Genomic DNA, 19,300 nt, shown 5'->3' on the forward strand with positions numbered 1-19,300 from the left:
GACATAAAAATTGGTATTTGGAATCTCCTTTGAAAATAAAGAAACGCGTATTTTTGTATTTTGGAAAATCAAATGCATAGGGAGTGAACAGGAGTGACAAACTGGGTGAATATTTAAAAAGACTATATGAGCAAATTATCTCAGACACGTAACACAATACGGACTTGAAAATTGGTATTTGGAACCTCCTGTAAATTTTAAGAAACATAGATAATTTGTTTTCGGAAAATCCACTTAAGGGGAACTGAGAAAGTGGGTGAATTTTAAAAATGATCATATCTACAGTATATCTCAAAAACCAAACATGTGACAGACGTGAAAATTGGTATTTTTAATCTCTTTTAAAAATATAGAAATACGTATTTTTCGTTTTCGGATAACCCACTTAAGGGAGGGGGTGAAAGAATTGAAAATATAGTTGAATATTTTTATCCGGATACTTACATGTCAAAAACTAAAGATGTTGCAGACGTGAAAATTGGTATTTATAATATCTTCTAAAAATAAAGAAACTTGTATCCCTTTGTTTTCTGAAAATCCCTTTAACGGGTGGGGGGCGAAGGGAGTTGAATGATTTATATGCGAATACTTACATCTAAAAAACTAATGACGTTATGAACGTGAAAGTTGGTATTTGGAATATCCTTTAAAAATAAAAAAACACGCATCTTCTTGGGGAAACCAACTTGCTGGCGGGGGGGGGGGGGGGGGTATGAAAACTGAGTTTAATTCTTTTCAGGAGGATACATATATCTCAAAAATGAAGATGTTAAATCGTGTAAATTGGTGTTTGGAAGCTCCTTTATAAATAAACAAACATGTATTATTTCGGAAAATTCACTTAAGGGGGGAGTGTGAAAGGAAGTGAAACAATTGAATTCTTTATATGGAGAAACTTATATCTCAAAACTAAAGATGGTACAGACATGAACATTTGTATTTGGAATCTTCTTTCAAAGTAAAGAAACACGTATTCTTTTGTCTTCGGAAAATTCACTTAGGAGGGTTGAATGAATTGAAGAATTAGTTGAATTCTTTGCATGAGGATACTTATATCACAAAAACTGAAAGTGTTACGGACGTGAAAATTGGCATTTGGAATCTCATTGAAAAACAAAGAAACGCGCTTCTTTTGGAGGAGGGAATCAACTTAACGGGTGGAAAGGGGAGGGGGTGAAAAAGGAGTTTAATTATTTTTATGAAGATACTTATATCTTAAAAACTGAAGATGTTACAGGCATGAACATTTGTATTTGGAATATTCTTTCAAAGTAAAGAAACACGCATTCTTTTGTCTTCGGAAAATCCACTTAAGGGGGGTGAATGAATTGAAAAATTAGTTGTATTATTTGTAGGAGGATACTTATATCTCAAAAACTAAAGATGTTAAAGACGTGAAAATTGGTATGTGGAATATCCTTTAAATATAAAGGAACACGCATTTTGAAGGGTGGGGAAATGATCTTAGGGGGAAGGGCGGTGAAGGAGTTCAATTATTTTGATGAGTATACATATATCTCAAAAACTGAAGATGTTACAGTCATTATAATTGGTATTTGGAAGCTCCTTTGTACATAACGAAACACGAATTTTGTTGTTTTAGGAAAATTCACTCAAGGGTGGAGTGTGAAAGGAAGTGAAAAAATTGAACTTTCTTTGGAGAAACTTTTATCTCAATAACTGAAGGTTACAGACGTGAAAACTGATATTTGGAATCTCCTGTAAAAATAAAGAAACACCCACTTTTTCGGGGAGGTTTCAACTTAAAGGGCGTGTGTGTGTGTGTGTGTGTGTGTGTGTGTGTGTGTGTGTGTGTGTGTGAAAAGTGTTGAATTCTTTTCATGAGGAACTGAAAATGTTAGAGACATGAAAGTTGGTATTTAGAATCTACTTTTAAAATAAAGAAACACATATTTTTTGTTTTCGGAAAGTCGACTTATGGGGGGGGGGGGGAGTTGAATTTATGTAAACAAGGAGTTAAATTACATTTGTGAGAATAGTTATATCTTAAAAACTGAAGCTGTTACAGACGTGAAAGTTGGTATTTTGAATTTCCCTTAAAAATAAAGAAACACGTATTTTTTGTTTTTCGGAAAGTGCACTTGAGGGACGGGAAAGAATTGAAAAAGCGGATGAATTTTTAAAAATAGTACCGGTATGTCTACAGTATATGTCAAAAAAATAACATGTTACAGACAAGAAACTTGGTATTTGGAAAGTCCTTTAAAAATACAGGTAATCGGGAGATAGTGGGTTCGAGCCCCACTGTCGGCAGCCCTGAAGATGGTTTTCCGTGGTTTCCCATTTTCTCACCAGGCAAATGCCCGGGCTGTACCTTAATTAAGGCCACGGCCGCTTCCTTCCATTTCCTAGGCCTTTCCTATCCCATCGTCACCATAAGACCTATCTGTGTCGATGAGACGTAAAGCAAATAGCAAAAAAAAAAAAAAAAAAAAAATTACAGGAAAGTGTACCTCTTTGGTTTCGGAAAAGGCTCAGAACGGGGGTGAAAAGAAGTGAGAAAGGAGTTGAATTATTTTTTATGTCGATACTTACATCTCAGAAACTGAAGTTTTTACAGATGTTGAAATAGGTATTTGGATTCACCTTTAAAAATAAAGAAACATGTATTCATCTTTTCGACTTGAGAGAAGACTGTTTCTCACATGTACAGTTTTATGGTGCATGGTCGTCTTAGCCCCAAATACCACAGACATGGTTTACAAACAGTTTCTTTTCCGTGGTTTCCCATTTTCACACCAGGCAAATGCTGGGGCTGTACCTTAATTAAGGCCACGGCCGCTTCCTTCCAACTCCTAGGCCTTTCCTATCCCATCGTCGCCATAAGACCTATCTGTGTCAGTGCGACGTAAAGCTCATAGCGAGAGGACAAACAGTTTCCGGGGTAAATGAAACTCAATTTTCGGTGAGTTTTTATACTCTAGGGATTTTCAGATAATGTGTTAGTACAATGCCAAGGAACGATTACTTTTATAAAATTACGAAATCCACGCGAGCGAAGCCGCGGGTAACGGGTAGTTCCGTATAGGCCTAAATAAGGAACAGACCCAGAGAGACGAGGTCAGTTCCTATGGAATTTACGAAAGGGCGCCAGAGAAAAGAACACCATAGTCATTTCCTGAAAAGTAACCAACCCAGGCTGATTCAGAATTTGTGGTACCGGTAATGAAACACCCAAAGCGTGTGCTAGGTGTAAGATTCCTTTTTCTAATAATAGTTTCACAATTTACCATGAACGAACCTGAATTCTAGTGTTGGCTATGTGATCTGTTTAGGTGTTCTGCGAACAAAATATTCTTCTTCGAAGGTAATTCTGTATAAATGTGGAATAGACCCAGAGGGACGGTGTCAACTTCTATGGATGTTACGAACGAGCGCCAGAGAAAAGAACACCATAGTCATTTCCTGAAAAGTAATCAACCCAGGCTGATTCAGAGTTTGTTGTAATGAAACACCCAAGGCGTGTGCTAGGTGTAACATTCCTTTTTCTAATAATTGTTTCGCAATTTTCCATGAACTCACCAGAATTCTAGTGTTGGCTATGTGATCTGTTTAGGTGTTCTGCGAACAAAATATACTTCTTGGGAAAGGAAATCTGAACTTTAGTCTTGTCTGTATGATCTTCTTACGTGTTCTGCGAATAGAATATTTCTTGCAGTAGCGTAACCAGAATCGGCCGATGGGGTGTGGGTATATTTACAAAATGCTGATAGAACATAACGAAGGTGCGTATGTGGTGCGCGCATGTATGACTTGTCGTCCGGCTCCATGGCTAAGTGGTCAGCGTGCTGGCCTTTGGTCACAGGGGTCCCGGGTTCGATTTTCGACAGGTTCGGGAATTTTAACCATAATTGGTTAATTCCCCTGGCACGGGGACTGGTTGTATGTGCCGTATTGCAGTACACTACAAAATCTTGCATTAAAATACAGAACAAGAACAATATGATCAAGGTCAATAGTTTTACAGTGAATTGGGAACATGCATCATTTTCAAAAATATTTTTTTTTTGAAAAGTACACCAATGAAATAGTACGTAAACGCATTACATTGTGGTATGTTGCCTTGTTTTCTACCATTAAAAAAATATTTAATAGTGCCTTTCCGCAAGGCGAGTGAAACGGCCTCTGACGTAAGCGGCGCGCTGTGACGTCACGATCCAGTACCGCATGGAGCTCTACCAGCCGTTGTGCATCAGCCGTTGCTAAAAGCCGATTGTTTATTATTCATGATCGCGAATAACTTCGAAATGACAGAAGAAACGTTCAAAACAGCACAGTCAGACAATCTACCATGTGTAGATGTCATCATTCTTGAAAAATTTGACTTTTGTGGCCGCAGAAATTCGCGGATAACAAGCAAATTTGTAAGTGGCGTCTTTTATATACGTGCAATGTACTGTAAACCACAGTATTAGGATAACAACGAACCTGGATAGATATCACATCACTTTCAACATTTCCTTCTAGACTGATTCCCCTATTAAAGAATAACATTACATTTTCGGGCTTTCAGCATTAGTAAAGTAAGAAATCGGATTTCAGCACTAACATAAACATATAGGTAGCATTATAGTACTAGTCCGCTTCTGTGGTGTAGTGGTTAATGTGTGCCACTCCCGGAGGCCCGGTTTCGATTCCCGGCTCTGCCATGAAAGTTGAAAACAAATAGTACGAGGGCTGGAACGGGCTCTACTCAGCCTCGAGAGGTCAACTGAGTAGAACGGTTTCGAATCCCACCTCAGCCATCCTCGAAGTGGTTTTTCGTATTTTCCTACTTCTCCTCCAGGCACCTAAGGCCACGGCCGTTTCCTTCCCTCTTCCTTGTCTATCCCTTCCGATCCTCCCATCCTCCAACAAGGCCCCTGTTGAGCATAACAGGTGAGGCCGCCTGGGCGAGGTAATGGCCCTCCTCATCAGTTTCATCACCATACTCAAAGTCTCACGTTCCAGGACACTGCCCTTGAAGTGGTAGAGGTGAAATCCCTCGCTGAGTCCGAGAGAAAACCAACCATGAAGGATAAACTGATTAAGAAAGAAAGAAAGAAAGAAAGAAAGAAAGAAAGAAAGAAAGAAAGAAGGAAAGAAAGATCATAGTACTATAGGGCTATAATCTATCATTCCCCCCACCAAAAAAATATTTATGGTTGGGACAACTGCCCTACCCACTTCCGGGGCCCATGAAAGAGAATTAAATATCTTTGTGGAGGGAAAAAATTAAACATGATAAAGATAAATATGACTTCATCTAATTTTCACAAGTCGGGCTGAGTGGTTCAGACGGTTGAGGTGCTGGCCTTCTGACCCCAACTTGGCAGGTTCGATCCTTGTTCAGTCCGGTGGTAGTTGAAGGTGCTCAAATACGTCAGCCTCGTGTCGGTAGATTTACTGGCACGTAAAAGAACTCCGGCAGGACTAAATTCCTGCACATCGGCGTCTCCCAAAAATCGTAGAAATAGTTAGCGGGGCGTGAAGACAATAACATTAATTACATTTGGCTTTTAACAAGCTGAGCATATCAGGAAAGAAAAGTGTCCTGGTGACATTTTAGTCGCTCAATACTGGAATGTCTTTGGGTGCTGTGACTTTTACTTTTTTTTTTTTTTTTTTGCTGTTTGCTTTACGTCACACCGTCACATATAGGTCTTATGGCGACGATGGGACAGGAAAGGCCTAGGAATGGGAACAAAGCGGCCGTGGCCTTAGGTACAGCCTCAGCATTTGCCTGGTGTGAAAATGGGAAACCACGCAAAACCATCTTCAGGGCTGCCGGCAGTGGGGTTCAAAACCCACTATCTCCCGGATGCGAGCTCACAGCTGCGCGCTCCTAACGCACGGCCAACTCGCGCGGTATTTTTACCCTTCGGTTTATTGACTTGGCTTGTATAACCTAAAACTTTGGTTAAGCAGGATAATATTTTAAACACCTACATCACTATTTTCACCTGTGTGCAATTATGTTATTTATTTCATTAATATTATGATAATTATTATAATTGATCATTGTTAACTTATAAGACCCCAACAGACAAGCATTGGTTTTGTGTAGAGTTATACGTTTGTTAAATTCACGTTGTTTCCTTTCATGATGTACACGCCTATTCTTTGTTACATTATAGAGTATTTAGATATAGCCTCAATTTCTTTACCAATTAAGCTCTTCAATAAAGACATACATAACTGTCCCATGCCAAGATATATTGGTGGAATTAGAGCTGTCAAAATGGTTCATAACCCCTTTGATTTATTATCTTGACATGGATCACCCAAAACATAGGTTAGGTTTGGAGAATACTTTAATAATCAGCATTATTTAATGCACTGTTTATTACTTTCATATTCCAAGATGTAATTGAACCATTTAAATAAAGCATCATACATTAAAATTTAAAGTTTTACCACTAGAACAGCTGACATGGAAAAGTGATTTGAAAATTCAAACAAATTCATCTTACGTTAAAATCTTCAAAAAAATAAACTGTAGACTTTTCCGATATATCACCAGCATTTCTCCGGCTCGCCAAAATCCATTTCTGCCTAGTTTTAGCGTCTTTGGAACATTTATAAACAATTTGTTTGGTATGGTATGCGATGTGCTATTGCACATCGGAACTCTACACCATTTATAAGTTTTCTGCCTCACTGTCTGCGCAGGATTCATTTTAAGTCTAAAATATACCACTCAGATTATTATCCAATGTATAGACCTCGAATTTAACCATACCAGACACTAACATAAAGTAGAAATACGCGAAGTGTATCCTGCTTCTCACAGCACACTGTGTGTTATTTCGTCTGCTAATTCAGTCAACCTGTACGATGACGTCAGACCAATGAGATCGCGTACTTGCGTGACGTGACATTTTCGTAGATTTTTATCGTGTTTGGAGTTATTATTTGTACATTCTGATCACATTTTTGAATTCTGCATGAAATTTTGAATCAGATTAGCATATTTTTAATTAAAACCCCGGATCATGCATGTTCCCTATTGTATGTTCAGTTTAGAAATCCAATTTTCGAGGCTTCTTAGAAAATAGATTCAACAGATCTGTTGGTTTTACAATTATGCATCTGAATGTTTTTTTTAGTTTATAGTTTATTGTCATTTCCTGTTTATTTTATTTCATTTGAGACCGGGCGAGTTGGCCGTGCGGTTAGGGGCGCACGCCGTGGTGTAGGGGTAGAGTGCCTGCCTCTTACCCGGAGGCCCCGGGTTCGTTTCCCGGCCAGGTCAGGGGTTTCTACCTGGACCTGAGGGCTGGTTCGAGGTCCACTCAGCCTACGTGATTAGAATTGAGGAGCTATCTGACGGTGAGATAGCGGCCCCGGTCTAGCCAAGAATAACGGCCGAGAGGATTCATCGTGCTGACCACACGACACCTCGTAATCTGCAGGCCTTCAGGCTGAGCAGTGGTCGCTTGGTAGGCCAAGGCCCTTCAAGGGCTGTAGCGCCATGAGGGGGGGGGGGAGAGGTTAGGGGCGCACAGCTGTGGACTTGCATCCGGGAGATAGTGGGTTCGAACCCCACTGTCGGCAGCTCTGAAGATGGTTTTCCGTGGTTTCCCATTTTTACACCAGGCAAATGCTGGGGCTGTACCTTAATTAAGACCACGGCCGCTTCCTTCCCACTCCTAGGCCTTTCTTATTCCATCGTCGTCATGACTTATGTGTGTCGGCGCGACGTAAAGCAAATAGCAAAAATATATATGTATTTTTGTAAAAATTCCATGGGGACCTAACCCCCCAGTAACACCCCCCCCCCCTTTCACCGTTGGCTACGCCCCTATCTTCTTGTGGAAAGGAGCGATAACCATTATTGGTATGAAAGTGCTCATTTTATAACTATGCGAACTGTAGTAGCCGTCGTTGAGGGACAGTCATATAGAACATGCAAAGTTATCTAACTCCCCAGCTACTTTCCGCCAATATTCAGGCATGCTGTTCTACTCGACCTCCGGGGGTGGCAGCTAATCACACTAACCGCTACACTACAGAGGCGAATCATAGTCTTAATTAAGGTATTATAAATGCCTTTTGTGAAAATGTGAAACCACAGAAAACAATTTTCCCTTTACCGGGCGAGTTGGCTGTGCGATTAGGAGCGCGCAGCTGTGAGCTTGCATCCGGGAGATAGTGGGTTCGAACCCCACTGTCGGCAGCCCTGAAGATGGTTTTCCGTGGTTTCCCATTTTTACACCAGGCAAATGCTGGGGCCGTACCTTAATTAAGGCCACGGCCGCTTCCTTCCCATTCCTAGATCGCTCAGCCAACTCGCTCGGTGATATATTTTGCCGTAAGAGCTGTAATAATGGAGATGTTCACGAATTTATATATTTATTGTGAAGTCCATCAACGCTGATGTGGAAATAGTGTTCCGTCGTCATGGTGACGAGCTAACTGTGGCGATGATGGTGGTTGTTATCGCTATTGTTTGTATAAGCTGCAAACCACGTGGTCATTAGCGTCTATTGATCAGGAAGATAATAAGAATAACTATCGAAATGAGAAGAGAAACGTGATGGATCGATCAGTCGGGAAAAAAATAATCATACAAGGGGTGGGGGTTGAAGGACTAAAGCTGGAATGCCTTAATATTGCCGAGCCGGAAGAAAAAAAAAGAAACTTATCAGCAGTAACTGACCGACTTTTATGCTGCCATTCATCTCTACCGCAATTACAAAAATTAATCCGCCAACGACGGACACTCAACAGTCAGTTGGCATGGCTGTACTAAATAAATGGTGGATTCTCTCCTCCTCCCCACCTGCAAAGAAGAACCCACAACTCCAGTTGTTGAACGTGGTAATAGCGAATCAAGCGCCCGTGTTCAGGGCACCTGACCACCAAGTGGGGGAAGAAAAGTGGTGGGGGTGAGAGGTTGCGAATAGAGGGACACGGCCTCTCTAGTTGCAAGCTTCATTCCGCTGTGGTTTCTTGGTGGAGTGCACGTGTGCAGAACGTCTTCTCGCGAATCCAGTCCGAAGTTTGACAGGTGAGTCTGGCTGCACTTTTGTCTTGATTTGCCTAATTACCTGAATGTGTCCAGATCACGATACTTGCGCCTGCTCGATATCGACACTGTTCTTATCCTAACGTCCTTCCAGAAGGATTAGTAAAATTCGTTAATTACCGTATCTCTGGGCATATTTCCTGAGAGTTGGTATCATTTGATTTGTAGATGGAAAAGAATGTAATAGTCATTCGTTTGTCATGTTTGCTGCATAAGAAATACAACAGTAAATTTTATGTCAAAACTAATTCAGTTTTATCTGGAGTATTATAAATGATACTGACTGCTGTAGACATAGTTGAATCCCCAAAACTCAGGGCAGATTTTAACTTCATGACAATTGGAGGAGTCAACTGCTTGAAGGGGAAGTGAGTGCTAAATTTATGATGATTTTATGTTAATGTTGCTAAGTAAATAATGACTGACTTGATATCGTAAAATATGTATGTTCATGTACCTTTTAAGATGACGAGGACTTTTGTAATTTCTCCAGCAGTAACACGAAACTATCGTTATTATGCCGTTAGATTTGCGAATATAATCAGTGATCACGATTTGTATGAAATCCGCGAACCTACTACGCTGGCGTAGCAGGGGGAGAGGTGATACGCTCACGCGGCGTGTCCAAGGGGCAGGTAGTAGGGGGGGGGGGGGTGGGTTATCCAGCTTGTCGGCGGACTCGAGCGAAATAAAATAGCCTCTCGCGGACCAAACACACAACCCGTGTGGGTGGGGGACGCAGACGAAGAATACACCCACGGTATCCCCCGCCTGTCGTAAGGGGTGACCTAGGGATGATGAGACCACTTGTAATTAGTACCATCACGCGGGGAACACCATGGGTCGCCTTTACTTGCGAGTAGTACCAATATGTTACGTACAGAATAGGTTTGTGATTAGTAGCAGCAGAGTGTGAATCAGAATGGGATTTACAGTATCGTGATTAGTACCACTACATGCGGAACACCACGGGCTTAAGTTGCCTGTAATTAGTACTGTTATGTGAGAAACACCACGGGTGTCCGGCCCCGCGGTGTAGGGGGCAACGCGTCTGGCTGTCACCCGGCGGCCCCGGGTTCGATTCCCGGCCGGGTCAGGGTTTTTGAATTGTAAATGCTTTCCTTTCCTCACATTCGACACTCTACACTTCCGCAATTCCACTTACACGCAGGTTCCTAACATATAGTGAAAGTAGTGGCGAAAGATCTACAAGAGGTCGACGCCACGAACAAATATCATTAAAAAACACCACGGGTCTGGGCGTTGCCTCTGATTAGTACCCATTATGTGAGGGACACCACGGGTTAGTACAAGTCCCTGTGATTTGTACACGTATGTGAGGAACACCAGAGGTTTGCGTTGCCTCTAAATGGCGCCGCAGTGTGAGAAACACCATAGGTCTGCGTTACGTGCGCGTATTACATTATCTGTGAATAGTACCATAATGTGTGGAATACCGCGAGTCTACGCTACTCTTGATTAGTAGCGCAACATGGCAAATACCATGGTTCTACTTTACTAGCGATAAGTAGCATTATGAGGGGCCGATGACCTGGATTTTGGACCCCTTTAGACAAGCATCATCGATTCAGGGTTGTGCGTTAGAAGCAGTCCCTTGGTCAGTAATCCTATTGTTTTACGATAGTTTTTGGGAATGTGGGGCATTGTTTTAAATTCATATTGACCCATTCATTCTTCATCACGTTTTGAACTCTGGTCAGCGGATGATTTCGGACTTTTAAATTATCACATTTCGTTTCATTTCGTACCATTAGGCAATGACCTAGATGTTAGGCCCCTTTAAACAACAAGCATCATCATCATTTGTATGGAATCATTAGCTAGAGAAAAGGCGGTGGTAAACAGATTTCTCCTTCCAGTAAACAGCGGTGCACTTTCGCTCTTTCTCGTCACCGTGTCCTTTTCGCTAAACCATACCAAGCTACAGTCGGAGTTAGAGGAAAGATTACGGTTTATTTAAACCAAACTATATAGTTGGGAGTTACAAAAGAAAATATTACTGTTTTTTTTCTTCCTGGCCTTTTCCCAATTATCTGAGGTCGGTACTTCGTGTGAATTTTGCTCAATTTTATGGCTGGGTGCCTTTCCTGGTGCCAACCCTATGTAGAGGGATATATTCTCTATTGCATCTTTCTGTGGTGGTTTATAGTGTGGTGTGTTGTATGTAAATGAAGATTTATGTTAAGACGATCACATCCATCCAGCCCCCGATCTAGATGAATTAACTTTACACAGCTAAACCCCGACTCGACTAGGAATCGAACCCAGGCTTCTCTGAGCCAAAGGCCACTACGCTGACCATTCAGCCAGGTAGCCGGAAAGAAAAAGAATTATTGCTTATTTTACTGATTTGGTGAAGGTAGTAAATCACCTATGGGTATGTGCACACAGAATCTGTCTGACGGGTGCGTGATACCTGAGTGGTGTATTAATGCGGTCGTGGTTCGAATTCGGTCACTGCCATAAATATAGAACTTTAAAATGGAAATCACGACCTGTGGTTCGTATTCCACATATAACTCCAGATCACATGGCTAAGATCACAATAACATCAGTCACGTAAAAGTAGTTAGTTTGCTTTCTTACCTTTGCACTACACGCGGGGATCACACAGAGCCCTCAGAAATCGTAATTATTTGTCGTGTCTTAATCTGTGACTGAACGATATTCTTTGGGGCCGAAAGACCTAGATGTTAGGCCCCTTAATACAGCTATCATAATCATCATATTAACCGGTACTTGGAGAAAGGTAGGCTACTATTTAAATAGTTTTCTGTAATAAGTATAAAACGTTGTTGCGCAATAATAGCCGCTCTCAGCGCCGGAATTAAAATCTTACTTATCCAATCCATGTTGGGTGAGTTAACTCGCTTATTTACGAAAAGGTGGATTGGAAATAAGAATAAGGGTGTGCACATTAAAGCAAAGAGTTTAGTTATGAAATATTTCACTCTGTTTACAATCCTATCAAGCATGCTAGTGGTACTCGTCCATGACTCAATGTTCCGGATCTCCCCCCCCCCCCCCCCCAATGGCACTGCAGCCCTGAAGGACTGTGGCCTGTGAAACGAACGCTGCTCAGCCCGAAGACCTGCAGATTACGAGGTGTCGTGTGGTCAGCACGACGAATCATCTCGGCCGTTATTCTTGGTTCTCTAGACCGGGGCCACTATCTCACCGTCAGGGTGAAAGTCCCTGACCTGGCCGGGAATCGAACCCGGGGCCTCCGGGTAAGAGGCAGGCACGCCGCTACCGCTGCACCATGGGGCCGGCCCATGTTCCGGATAGTAATAACTATTAAGGTAACATTTCAAACCAACCTCCTGTGATGAGGTGCAGCCTATTGGATCTCTCTTACATTCACATTACTCGTCCAAGTCATCGCTTTGGTACCATTCACTAAACACAAAAGTCCAAATCTGTCAGCCCAGTGACCTAGCTGGAGAAGTGTTTACGTACTTCTGCCAATAGTCGCTCGAGTAGCTCACGAGTACTAAACTTGTACGGCCGAGCAAATAAGAATCCGGGGTGATGAGGAATGCGCAGGCCACACAGATCATAAATTTACGAATGCTTTAGTCACCGTTGGCGTAACTCCCTTCGAGGAGCTACTCATCTGATCTGTTTCGTATTATGCGTAAGTAAGAGGAAAAACTTGAAACCTCATTGGTACGTAACTAACTCATCTCTACAAATTGATAATAATAATAATAATAATAATAATAATAATAATAATAATAATAATAATAATAATAATGTCCGCCTCTGTGGTGTGGTGATTAGCGTGATTAGCTGCCACCTCCGGCTCGGGTTCGATTCCCGGCTCTGCCACGAAATTTGAAAAGTGGTACGAGGGCTGGAACGGTGTCAACTGAGGTCATTCGGAGGTCAACTGAGTAGAGCGTTAGATTCCCACCTCAGCCATCCTCGAAGTGATTCTATGTGGCTTCTCACTTCTCCTCCAGGCAAATGCCGGGATGTTACCTAACTTAAGGCCACGGCTGCTTCCTTCCCTCTTCCTCGTCCATCCCTTCCAATCATCCCATCTCCCTACAAGGACCCTGTTCAGCATAGCAGATGAGGCCGCCTGAGCGAGGTACTGGTCCTCCTACCCAGTTGTATCCCGCTGATAGAAAATCTCACGCTCCAGGACACTGCCCTTGAGGCGGTAGAGGTGGGATCCCTCGCCCAGTCTGAGGGAAAAGCCAACCCTGGAGGGCAAACAGATTAAGAAATAATAATAATAATAATAATAATGTTGGCTTTACGTCTCACTAACTACTTTTTCAGTTTTCGGAAACGCCAAGGTGCTTGAATTTAATCCCACAGGAGTTATTTTACGTGCCAATAAATCTACCGGCACGAGGCTGACGTATTTCAGCACCTGCAAATACCACCGGATTGAGCCAGGATCGAACCTACAAAGATGGGGTCAGGAGGCCAGCGCCTCAACCATCTGAGCCACTCAGCCAGACAGATCATCTTATTCTTCTTCATGACCTTTTTATCAATCAAAAATTGACTTTCTATTGATATTAAACGGTGAGCGTGCATTTGGGAGATGGTGGGTTCGAATCTCACCGTGTGGTTTTTCTATTTTCACACCAGGCAAATGCTGGGGATGTACGTTAAGGCCACGGACCCTTCCTTCCCACTCCTATCCCATCGTCGCCATAAGACCTATCCGTGTCGGTGCGACGTAAAGCAACTTGTGAATCTCACCGTCGGCAGTCTTGAAGGTGGTATTTGCCTGGTGTGAAAAAGGGAAAGCACAGAAAACAATCTTCAGGGCTGCCGACAGTGTGGTTCGAACCCACTATATCCCAGATGAAAGCTCACAGCTGCGTGTCCCTAACCGCACGGCCAACTTGTCCGGTATACAGTAAGAAAAATTAGTGATACATTTCCGAACCTCCTTTCGCCATGTCCAATACACCCGAGACAACCAGGAGCCACGTTGTAGGTATGTGGGAATGCGGCCGCCCAATCACTTAAGATTTCCGAAGCAGTTGGCCACTCAGAAGATGCGAGGCTATGGGCTAGGAGATTTCAGCAGCAGGCATGGAAGGTCTCAAGACACGCCAACGGCTGGGAAGACCACTAGGGAGCAGGAGAGCGTAATTGCAGAAGTTAGCAATAGGCTGCATCGAGTGCAAGAAATCCCAGTTTGCATGTGTGTCCGATGACTGTCCGTCAACTTCTCCATGCTGCTGGTTTCCATTATCGCAGGCCCGTCAGAAAGGAAGAACTTACGCTGGAGCATAGAGAATTATGCGTGGCCTTACGCCTCACTCTTCCTCCCAATTACCCATGAATTCCGTGAGTCTATCAGGAGCAATGAAAATGTTTTTTGTCAGACAAGGAAGGAAGGAAGGAAGGAAGTCGATGTCGAGGCCCAATAACATGGATTACTCTTAGGAAAATGTCGCCATGACATGGAGTGGATCATCTTGACCTTTTGGAGGTGGATAAGTCCAAATCCCATCCAGGATGGACTTGGAGCAGTATACGTAGATGTTGGAAGAGTGTAGGTTGTCAATTACAGTAACTGTATTGATACAGTGCGGCCAAGTCTGTTCCATTTGTGACAGGTCGCGCCAGGAGTTGCGATCAGTTCACCATATTCCTCCCTAGTACTGTATTATAAATTGGTTGTTTTAAAGGTCGCAGTTCGCAGAGTAGGTAAAAATGCCGGGTTGTTGTACGTTCAGCTGTAGCAACAGGTCTGATAAAAGATCTACCACAAAGGTATTGTGGTAAACAATTAGTGTCAGCAGAAATTGCCCACACCTGAAATAAATCAACATTTCAGCAAAACGAGACGATGATTGACCCCCAGTGAAAAGAATTCTCTGTATTGTTTGTTGGGTTATCTAATTAAGAGCTTTAAGCAGAATTACAGGCACTGTGAAGAATGTTTAAATAGTTCAGTTAGTTTAGAGCTCTGTGGCTTAACTAATTATTGATTAACTCGAATTAAATGTTTCAAAGAGACAACATTATCATTTGTAAATGAGCTTACGTTTCGGTTTGTATTATAATTTTTTTTTTGCTAGGGGCTTTACGTCGCGCCGATACAGATAGGTCTTATGGCGACGATGGGATAGGAAAGGCCTAGGAGTAGGAAGGAAGCGGCCGTGGCCTTAATTAAGGTACAGCCCCAGCATTTGCCTGGTGTGAAAATGGGAAACCATGGAAAACCATTTTCAGGGCTGCCGATAGCGGGATTCGAACCTACTATCTCCCGGATGCAAGCTCACAGCCGCGCGCCTCTACGCGCACGGCCAACTCGCCCGGTGTATTATAAATTGAATTGTTTTCTAACTGTATTGATATTCTTAAGTTACAAGGCAAGTCGGCTGAAATAAAAAGGTGTTTGGTATCTGAAGTGAAGAACGAAATTTCTGCAGTTCTGGTACTTGACTGTCATGATTTTTTGAACGCACTCATAACGAGGTACATTGTATTTATTAAAGTGGAAATAGCACCCTTTAAACAGACACTCCTCATATATACTAATGTGGAAGAGATAAGATAATGTGGGGAATTTTGTCAAATGTATCTATTTAACATTGACTACGTAACGTAAAATGGTATGTGCATGCAAGTAGTTAATGACATTGGTCACTCACTTAATACTTCTGGGAAAATTTGCTACCTCCAGCAGGTTGAGATTCAAAACATTTCATACAACACTTTTATCTTAAATTTCACTTTAATTCCACGCATCAGTGTCTATTACAAACACTCCAGTACTGTTGTACAGACCGAGCTCGATAGTTGCAGTCGCTTAAGTGCGGCCGGATCCAGTATTCGGGAGATAGTGGGTTTGAACCCTACTGTCGGCAGCTCTGAAGATCGTTTTCCGTGGTTCCCATTTTTACACCAGGCAAATGCTGTGGCTGTTTCTTAATCAAGGCCACAGATGCTTCCTTCCCGCTCCTAGCCCTTTCCTGTCCATTCGTCGCCATAAAACTTGTGTCGGTGCGACGTAAAGCAGCTTGTAAAAAACAAAAAACAAAAAAAAAAAAAACACCTTTTCAGAGAAAGAGTGTAACAGAAGGTTTGGACAGATAAGAGAATAATGCCCAATAACTAAACACATGTAGGAGCAAAATGCGGTCGCCGTACGTTGAAGTGGCCTGTCTCACTGAATTACGCTGTATACAGGGTTATTCAGCTAAGATGTCTACCTCAAATAACTCGTGTAATGTTCAAGACAACGACATTCTGTTTTCACTTCCAGTATTGCTATCGAGGGGTCATATTTGGACTTGCGGAACTTTTCCAGTGTGTCAGTATCTACTGAGATATGGCACTAACTTAGCTTTCTCAAATAGAACTACCGAGCGAGTTAGCCGAGCTGTTAGGGGTGCGCAGCTGTGAGCTTGCATTCGGGAGATAGTGGGTTTGAACCCCACTGTCGGCAGCCCTGAAGATTTTCCGTGGTTTCCCATTTTTATACCAGGCAACTGCAGGGGCTGTACCTTAAGGCCACAGCCGCTTCCCTCCCACTCCTAGCCGTTTCCTATTCCTTCGTCATCGTAAGACCTATCTGTGTCGGTGCGACGTAAAAAAAAGAATACGCAGTTTTCTATACCTAGACTTAATCTCACAAATATTACTAATTCAGCGCCGCGATTATTTTGAAAATCTGGCAAGAACGGCACTTCTCGAGAAAACGTAATGTATTCAAACGTGCTTCATTTTGAAGCCGGGTACTGCGCTGTTCGATTAGCGCTATGTATGAAACATGAGTTAGCTGCTGAAATACAGAATGTTTTCACCTTCATCTGACAGCTTGGCATTCGCTATACTGAACCCATGAATACCTTTTCATGTCCGATTGAACACCTTTAATATCGCCGTAGGTAGCAGGTAAAGGAAAAACAGACATTCGATGGGTTTCCTTTCCTACCAGACGTCGCTTAGTCTCCCTTGTTGTTTTTCTGATCCCGACGGTATTAGGTTTGTGAAGCCCACGGAGTCTTTAATTTTCACGGGTTTCGTAGCCGTTTTCTTTTTGTTCCTTCTTCGAAGAATCGAACCACTTCCATTTTCCCCTTCTAATTTGTGTTAAGAAAGGGTGATATCCCAGTTGTACTAGTACTTCTTCTCCAAATAACTCACTACAACTACCCCCATACTTTCAATCATTCATTGTAATGTTAATTCCTATCATTCATACTAGTCCTCACTTTCCGTTTAACCGGGCGTGTTGACCGTGCGGTTAGAGGCGCCCGGCTGTGAGCTTGCATCCGGGAGATAGTGAGCTCGAATCCCACTGTCGGCAGCCCTGAAGATGGTTTTCCGTGGTTTCCCATTTTCACTCGAGGCAAATACTGGGGCTGTACCTTAATTAAGGCCACGGCTGCTTCGTTCCAACTCCTAGGCTTTTCCTAGCCCATCGTCGCCATAAGACCTATCTGTGTCCGTGCGACTTCAAGCCACTAGCAAGAAAATAACTTTCCGTGTGTTTATTAATGTTTCCCCTATTTTTCTGCCACTTTTCCCACAGCTTGGTGGGGATGTGTTGCGATCCGTGCCACGCATGTCGATTTGGCACAGTTTTACAGGGATGTCCTTCCTGAAGGCCAACGTGTATATAGTCCGCGAAACTTTTGGTGATACTGCGTTTTACGGGGGTGAGAAGTAAGGAGGGAGCTACCCCGATTCCGGTAATGCTGTCAACTGTATGGAAATTAAATCTGAATTGAATCGATAGTATGATCGATCGATATGAATTTTCTAAACCGCCCTTTCCGTGTAGGAAGTTTAGATTGTTCCTGTGATGTACCGGTACTTTTATGATTTTCCTCACTCATGTTCAAGCTTAACCTATATTTTGACTTTGCTATTTGCTTTACGTCGCACCGACACAGATAGGTCTTATGGCGACGATGGGACAGGAAAGACCTAGGAATGAAAAGGAAGCGTCCGTGGCCTTAATTAAGGTACAGCCCCAGCACTTGCCTGGTGTGAAAATGGGAAACCACGGAAAACAATCTTCAGGGCTGCCGACAGTGGGGTTCGAACCCACTATCTACCAGATGCGGGCTCACAGCTGCACGCCCCTAACCGCACGGCCAACCTGCCCAGTTTTTGACTTTACAGTGTAAATAACAACAGTATTTAAAGGGTTACAATTATACCACCAGATGTCTCACGGCATTGCATATTCGATTCATATTTTTTGTGTCAGAGGTTGTTAATACGAATCTCGAAGGTAATCGAGGTCTACCGAATCAGCACTAGGGAGCCGAAGTATCGCTAAAAGTTTCGCGTACTGTATGATTCTCTTTTTTTTCCTAGTGTTCGCACCAACTCAGGTGGGTTTTCGACGACAGTTGGATAGGAAAGTGCTAGGACTGGGAAGGCAGCGGTCATGGGCTTAAAGTGAAAATGGTATGAAAATGACAAACCACGGAAAACGATCTCCAGGGCTATCGATGAGTGTGGTTCGAACTTACCATGTCCCGAACACAAGCTAACAGCTACGCGGCCCACACCGCGAAGCTCGCTCGTTCGGTCCTCTATGGTTTAATTTCACATCAGGATAACAGTGTTGTCCTATAGAACCCGTCGCATATACGTTTTTCATTTGCGGCGATATTAAAGGTGTTCAAATCATACATTTTATCGTTGTGAATTTTCGGGCTCAGCAAAGCGAATATCTAGCCGTCAGAAGGTGAAGGAGCCAGGCTGAGTGGCCCAGACGGTTGAGGCGCTGCCCTTCTGACTCCAGCTTGGCATGTTCGATCCTGGCTCAGTTCTATGGTATTTGAAGGTGCTCAAATACGTCAGCCTCGTGTCGGTAGATGTACTGGCACATCAAATCTCCTGCGGTACAAAATTTCGGCACCCCGGCGTCTCCGAAAACCGTTAAAAGTAGCGGAGCGTAAAACTAATAACAAATTGTTAGAAGATGAAGGAATTTTGTATGTCTTTTTCTACAAGCTGCTTTACGTCACACCGACACAGATAGGTCTTATGGCGACGATGAGATAGGAAAGGGCTAGGAATGGAAAGGATGCGGCCGTGACCTTAAAAGGTACAGTCCCAGCATTTGCCTGGTGTGAATATGGGAAACGACGGAAAACCATCTTCAGGGTTGCCGACAGTGGGGTTCGAACTCACTATCTCCCGGATGCAAGCTCACGGCTGCGCGCCCCTAAAATCGCGGCCAACTCACCCGGTATTATGTATGTCAGGAGCTAGCTTATGTTACATCCGCAGCACGAATCGAAC

The 19,300-nt window shown here is 43.0% G+C and overlaps 1 protein-coding gene across 2 annotated transcripts in view; it reads left to right on the plus strand.

Moving 5' to 3' along the window:
• The first annotated feature begins 8,923 nt into the window (after window positions 1-8,923).
• The window catches only part of LOC136863303 (cationic amino acid transporter 2), a 282,617-nt gene continuing 272,240 nt past the window's right edge, over window positions 8,924-19,300 (plus strand). The window contains exon 1 of one of the 2 annotated variants that reach the window (XM_067139685.2): window positions 8,924-9,013. The gene's annotated coding sequence lies outside the window, so the exon portion shown is untranslated. The remainder of the gene's footprint in view (window positions 9,014-19,300) is intronic. The other variant, XM_068225906.1, reaches the window with a different exon arrangement.

Source organism: Anabrus simplex, chromosome 2 (assembly GCF_040414725.1).
Source record: "Anabrus simplex isolate iqAnaSimp1 chromosome 2, ASM4041472v1, whole genome shotgun sequence".
NCBI classification, from domain to species: domain Eukaryota; kingdom Metazoa; phylum Arthropoda; class Insecta; order Orthoptera; family Tettigoniidae; genus Anabrus; species Anabrus simplex.